Below are 7,819 nucleotides of genomic sequence, written 5' to 3' on the forward strand. Positions count from 1 at the left end.
TATATATATATATAGAGAGAGAGAGAGAGAGAGAGAGATTTTTTCAGACAAATATATTAGAGGTATACATAAATATTAGTATTCCGTTCTGCATTCCAATGGCAAAGTGGTTTAGTACTTATTGAAATTAAATTAAATTAAATGTTATAATCAGATAAAAATGATATTCGAGCATATTTTATAATAAAAAGAGGTAAATAATGCATTTTTACTAATAATAATTTAATATTCATTAATAATAAACATGAAGTAATACATTTTAACAGAAATATTTCATTTTGAGATTGAATTTACCACTTTATTAGAGAGAAACCTAACAATTTTTTGGGGTAAAAAATCACGAAATCAATATAACAAATTTTTTTCAGTGAATTATTTCTGTTCGTAAGAAAATTGGTGTTCTAGATAATTTTTAACCAATTATCTTGGAAAAAGTCTTAAGATCAGTACATTATTTAGTCGTGTACATTAAGTATAGAAAAAGGACCCTTCGCTCATCAAAGCCAGAAAAGGGATCTATAGTACCGTAATATATTTATGTACAATTAAACAATTAATGTCTAAAAATTTGAGTCATCAAACGTTATATATACAAAAACTAAGTGTTACAAGACAACTACAAACAGTTATTCGATGAGAAATGCTGAGGCTTTCTTTATTGTAATAGATCTTGGTTATAACGCAGAGATCGATAACATATTACGATGCAGCTGTCACCAGAAAGTCGCAGAATTGATAAGCAGAGACGTGAGGAGAAAGATAACGTAAGTCTGGCGGCTTTTATAAGAGTTTCTATGTTATAGGTAAGCAACGGATCGGATAATTTGTGAAGAAACGGTTTTAAGTCAGGTCACCAAAAGTATTTAATTTATTTGTGGAAATTTAAAAAAAAAAAGAAGAAAATTTAATGACTTAAAAGTAGTACAGTATTAAAATTATACATTTATAATTTATAAGGACTTATGAAAGATTTCATTGGTACTTGAGAATGTTTCGTTCAGTTTAATGACACATAATCTAAATTGAAGAAAAAAATAAATATCTTTGAAAAAAATAAAATAAAATACGTTCTGAAATAGCAATGGCATTAATTGAGTTTGCACTATAAGCCATTTGAAGACGGGATCAGTTGTGGAAAAGAAGTGACCATGTAGAGTTGAACTATAACCGACGTATTTGTTTTCATTCCTTTGCAAATTAGTATAAAACACCAATCTTTTTTTTTTAATAATTTATTTATAGATATTTACAACTGTACATAATATACATCAAGTAAATTCGAGGAAATCATAACGGTATGGTACAAGCATGTAGAGAAACTACCCATATGTAGCACTCTAAAAACATTTTTACAATATATGGTCTCGAGGCCGTCGACTTTCCAGGCGCCTCAAAGGATTGCCAGGAATGGAAGAGGAAGCAAAGTTAGAAACTAGTGGGTTTGAGTGGTTCGGGAGTTTGTAATGGAAGGATTGATATCTGGTTCGGGCAAGATCGGTTACAAATGGAACATTAAGTTCTTTGTGGATTATTTTATTTGTGACAAAGTAGGGAGCATTCAGGATTTTACGAAGGATTTTGGATTGTAAGGATTGGATACGAGAGCAATTCGAAGGTTTAGTGGAGCCCCAAAGCTCAACGCCGTATGTCCAAATTGGCCTTAAATTTTCATGTAAATCAGTCTTTTGTAGTGAATTGGAAGTTTGGACCGTTTGTGTAGTAAGTGCTGTATAGTAGAAATCTACGTGCAGTTTCCTGTCTTTTCAGTCTTGTGTGAGGATTCCAGGTTAGTCCTTTGTCCAGATGTAGTCCAAGGTAGCGGATCTGTTCTACAGGGGTAAGGGCAACATACTGTAGGGCAGAAACAAGAATCTAAAAGATAAAAGTCGTCTGTGTGTTTCTGTAATCAGTTTGTGCCTAACATAGAGCCCCTGTTCCGTGTCCATTTCTAAATAATATCTAGAGAAAATATACAAAATAGTATTGTGAATAATGTATAGCCCCTTTCTCTTGTGTTTTTATGAGTTATATCTGAACAATCCTATCCAATTTTGAATGCTGAATAAAAAAATCGGCGATTTTTTACTCAGATTATTTATTGGAATATTCGCTAGCACATAGTTACCAAATCTCATGTATACAAGTTTCTCATCTTTAGTGAGAAAGATGGAATCAGGAGAATAAAACATTTATTCCTTCAGCAAGCAAGCACTGCTCCAAAAAATAAAAACATAAAAAATTGCCACTGAAGACGCTCTATCTAACAGAAATATCTCCCTGCCCTCCCCTCCCCCATTTTATTTTTAAAATTCATCTACTTTTAATAACTCTGGAGCAGAGATTCCTTATTTGGAATGTGGAATTTAAGATAAAGCTATTTGACATTTAAGCGTACAAGTATATAGTTGAATTTTGAAGACGCTTGAAAAAGAGTTATTGTTGTGAAAATGTAAAATTAAATTTCATACAGAGAAGAACGCACTGTTGAGGCGGTGGAATTTTAATTACTCAAACAACCAACATACATAACCTATTACAACCCACATAATATATTAAAATTATAGGTTAAAGAGGATACAATCTAACTAAGTTGTCTAGAGACAACATATAGATAGATACATACTGTGAGACATCAGAGAGAAATGCCCATTTATGGGTGAATTCTTTTTACATAGAAACTCTATGATATAATATTGCATATACCTTGAATCTGCCGTAACGATTTATGGAGTACATTAAAAGAAAACCAATGATTAAAGCTTCAATAATTTTAACAAAGACTTAAAACAATTGTAAATTAATCTAAAAATAAAAAAGGCTAAATTAATAAATACTACGTTGAGAGAGCCGGAGAGAATAATTAAAACCGTCGTAAGTACCGGATGCCCCATTAGTTAATTAATAAATGAGAATTCATAAATTTATTTCAGAAAAAAAATGAAGTTCGTTTTGTTACTAAACCTACCTTTTAAAGCTACAGAGGAGGAAGATGTGAACGTTAATTTCAATTAGTGGCGCGTGAGTTCTTCCTTGGTTTGTCATATTCTTTTGGACGAACTAAAGCATAATATTTTTTGGTATGATATTCTACAGACGTTGTTTAAAAGAAAATCGTTAAAATTTCTTCTGAACAAAGGAATCCTTCCAGTAGTTCTTGCCCTCACTGTATCCCTTGGAGAGGTTCCTTTCCATGTTTCTTTGGCATGCCCTGATCTTGTTATTTAACGCATTTGGGCGTGCCCATGTTCTAAATTGATAAATGACGTCTGAGATTATATACGAAATGCACGCTATAATTTTGAATTTCACTACAAAAAGTAAATTTGAAAATGGATTCTGATATAAATTATTACAAAGAAAAAAGAAACAATTTTAATCATCCATCGTCTTAAACACGAAAATTTAACTAAGTAATATCCTTTAACAGTAAAGGATCTTTTTACGTTAAAAGGGAATATTTATAAAATAAATAATGCATGAGTACTACTCGTACTCTTATCACGTACAAAAGTAAGATTTAGCAAATCTATAAATACTAAATTAGAATGTTTCTCTAATTAATAATTGATAATTGAATAAGTGACGCTGATTTACGATATTGTGATTCGAACATTGCATGAAATTACACTCTTTATCAAATACTATTTCAATTGTAAAAAAAAAAAATAAAGATAAAAAATACTGAATTCTGAATTATAAGGGCACATAAAAGATGAGAAAAGTTTTAAAATTAACGAACTTCAGAAAACTCAGTCCTCGTCATTTATTATATATTTCAGAAGAGCAGTGGATGTACTTTCGTAAAAAAAAAAAAAAAATCTGTTGAAGAGGAGAAAATTATAAATTTCTTTATACCCAGAAAGATTAATTTATAATGAAGTTTTAGGGGAAATAATTACTTCTTATAGAAGGAAAAACATTTAACAGAATTTTTTCAAATTTATTTTCTTTATTTAACTATTTTTCGTCGAACACAATTAATAAAATAATATTAGAATAAATTATTCGCTATTACGATTATTTACAGTTTCCGTTTTATTTTAAAAGACTTCGAAACCTTCCTTTTTCTCTCCTCAAGTGATTAGAATATGTATGATTCATTTTTTCATCTTTTACCCACATTTTACGTATTATTTTAAATCAGGGAACGGTTGCTAAGTGGTAAGACACAGTCCAAGTAACTCCAAGGATCCGGGTTCGAATCCGGCTGTCACAGATGATTATTTTATATTTCACTGTAGTCGTGAGTCAACCCTATAGGTTCTGAGCCCTCTTTTTTTTCAGAATTTTGGACAATGGACGAGTGTAAGTTTAACAATTGATGAAAAAAAAGAAAAAAAAGTATTTTTTTTTTTTTAATTGAATGAAACTTTATTTTAAAACAATCAACTTGTTTTTATATATATAAATATTAATATTATAAAACTATGTTTTTTTTTGTTTTATGAAATATCAGAGTTATGCATTTTATGCATAAAAAAGCCATAGTTCTGATTTAGGCAATCATAGACTAGAATTCATTAAACAAAATCAAGTATTGCCGGAGTTTTAATTTTTTAAATATTTTTTTTAAGGAGGGAACTGATGTAATGTGACTAATATTTTGATTTATATACAGCACTTAAATCCATAGATAAACTATTGTTGTAATTTATTATTTTAATCTTACTATTGAAATAGGATTATGAACTTTGCCTTTGAGTGGCCTAAGTGACTAAGCGTGTTTGGGTACACTCCGATACGCTCGAGTAAGAAGGGATGCCTTTTCGATCCCAAGCTCTGAGAGTACGGCCCACACAATAATCTCCACCTACTCACTCAGATAGATCGGTAATCTAGATGCTAAGCTCAACCTTCCAAGCCTGGTCGGAATACTAAGGTGTAGTTGTTTCTGTTTTAACTCCTCTACGAAGGGGTTATATAACGGCGTAGGTAGTTGTTATAAAAACAACTACCACGGCTAATCCATAGTATTCGGTCTGTTTTAGCTCCTTTATGCTCATAATATAAAAAAATATCTGTACCTCGTAAATAAAAGCACTGTCACATTTCCCCAACTTAAAAGAAAAGCACTTTGAACATACTTTTCCCTCCGAATAAAAATTTATTTAATTAAAAACATTGAACTTCTCTCACAATTAGTATAAAACATAATAATCAACCCTGGCCAAAGGGAACAGTTCTGTCACTTAAAAGTATATAATAATAGTTATCAAAAAGTAGACACTACGGCGTAATTTTAGCATTAACTCACATTCATATGATTAAAAAAAGCTAGTTTAAACTACCTAAAACCGAGTGGTTTCCGAAAAAAAAACTGTAGCTAGAACAATGGGGTAGATATAGATACTGCTTAATCGCATTAAAAAGTAAGTCACAACTCCGAAAAATAGATGTGGTACCATCAACTACTTTTAAATAACTTCACTTAATGTATTAAATTTGTTTAAGTTTACATAAGAGCAGTTTGAACAAAAAATTCCCTCAAAACATAAATGTACTTATTGTTCTATTTTAAAGCATGTAATTCCTCTTAGAATAGGTCTAGGTGATTACCTATATCCCAAGATATAGATAATCGTGTAATGGATATAGATAAAAGGATTATAATATAAATAATACCTATAGATAATCATCAATGCTCCTGGATAAAGCTATAAAAATTAAATACGAATAAATAATAGTACTTAATTAGCCAAAAATGAGCATAGCATACTTTCTCTCAGAGATGTTTAACGATTTGACTAATATTAGGTTCTTCGTTGATATAGAGAGTAATTATTCGAAAATACTCTGGTCTGCTACAAAAAAAAAAAAAAGATGAACGATACAAGCTCAGTGTAAATTAAAAAAAACTTATATATCTTCAACGTTTCCAAAATATATATAAAAACGGTTTTGATACCTTTTTTGAGTTCCTTCGTTGCGTAACATGATATAGAACGGTTCGCTATATGTCTCGTGAGAAGGTAACTGATTTGACTGTTAAATAGATAAACAGTAGAAATGGATAACCGAGATGATTGGACTTATACCACAATTTGCATGCAAATTCGTGTATCTGATTTGACAATGGAACTAGGAACTGCTGTATTGAATTCGGTAGTGTTGGACTAACCTATCAAGAACATAATCAAAAGTATCGTTTCCATTCCTTTTTTAGTTTAAAAAATAAACAAGATCTTGATGGTGATTACGGCTTCTAAAATTTTTTTTTTATTTGTTAGATATACAACAATAAATGTAATGATAAGTCGGACAAAGTATATAATATTATACTATAGATATTCCTTAAAGAAACTTCGTACAGTAACAGAAGAAAACACCAGATATAAGAAATAACTCGATACTAGTTGTTAGGAGAAATATTTCAAAGTTACAAGAATATTTAATAAAATTTAACTAGACAATCTTGATTAAGAGACATTTTTTACATTGCATCAGAACATGACAAAGACGATAGTAGGAAGAAGCGGTCGGATGAGGCAGAGACCTGTAACCGGATTGTAGCACCACGATAAAAACAAGAAAATTCATGACGATTAACTAACAATATAAACAAATTAATTATGTAACTTTTTAAAATAAATATAACAGAACTTATGTACCTGCCTAGTCAACCAAACCGTAGTAATATTAATAAATTATCAATAACACACACTAAGCAATATTAGTAAAAATGTTCATAAGCAAGAGACTAGTCTAGGGAAGAGCTGAACTAAGGAAGGGGCTTTAAAATTCAAGCCCGCGGATATTCCAGTAAGTGTGGATTTAGATAGGGCTGGAGGTTCTGTTATCTGGGAGGAAAGCTGTTTGCAGATAGGTTTGCAAGACTAGCAGAAACTGTTCCCCGAGCATCTCACTCACATGATATTCATAGCTATAGGGCGGGCCAGTTTTATCGGGCAAACAGGTCGTTATGTTGCTATAGAGGCCGAGGATTCGAATGCAAACTGCAAACAGGGTCTTCTACATTAACCCTTATCGGGAGAAAATTTAGTAACATCAGAGGTATGTTCAATCATATTACGATACGCTAGGCCTTTTGCGCTGAACTGGCTATGCAAGCACAAAAAATGGGGTTATATCGTCTCATACGCTTGGGATAAACCACTACGCCATATTATCCAGCAGTATTTACTTTTTTAATTATGAAGTTCAATTTTTATGACAATTTATAAAAAATAAGGTCTACATCAAACATGAATATCATGTTTAAATAATATAGAGGTTGATGCTACAAAAAGCGGGCATCAAAGGTTATATGATCCAATCCGGTTCAAATACAGCTGGACAAACTAGATTTTTTTAGTGATAGAAAACTTTTAGTGTTTGCTTGAGTGGAAACCACTGTTTGATAAACGATCCTTGCTGCCACTAAACCCCTACCTCCACCAAAAAAAAAAAATAATCAACTCAAATTGGTCAGAAGAGGAATAATTGGGTTAAACAACAATTATTTTAAAGTGATAACTAATAAATTAATCCTTATTAATGTTAAAATGTTGGATTATTTTTTATCTTAATACGTTTGTAATACCACATAAAAAAACACAATACAAAACAATTCTTATTCATACAAATATTATTACCTAAATAAGGCTTTAGTTTAAAATAAAAAATAATAATAAGAATATCATAACGTAACATTGTAGAGAAAAAAATGTCAATAGGAATATGAAACATTTCTGTACAATTTAATATCATAATTATGTTTTTCTTAAATGTTGTTATTATTTACATGTTTTTTTTTTTGTATTTATAGTATGAAAGAAAACTTAGAGCGCTCATATTTACTGCGCTTATTTGTAGCTGATTG

The 7,819-nt window shown here is 30.6% G+C and overlaps 1 protein-coding gene across 14 annotated transcripts in view; it reads right to left on the reverse strand.

The window, feature by feature from the left end:
- Positions 1-7,819, reverse strand: part of CadN (Cadherin-N) — a gene marked incomplete at its 5' end in the record, with an annotated part of 700,644 nt that overhangs the window by 249,789 nt on the left and 443,036 nt on the right.

Source organism: Halyomorpha halys, unplaced genomic scaffold (genome assembly GCF_000696795.3).
Source record: "Halyomorpha halys isolate HHAL.00 unplaced genomic scaffold, Hhal_1.1 Scaffold212.1, whole genome shotgun sequence".
In the NCBI taxonomy this organism is placed as follows: Eukaryota; Metazoa; Arthropoda; class Insecta; order Hemiptera; family Pentatomidae; genus Halyomorpha; species Halyomorpha halys.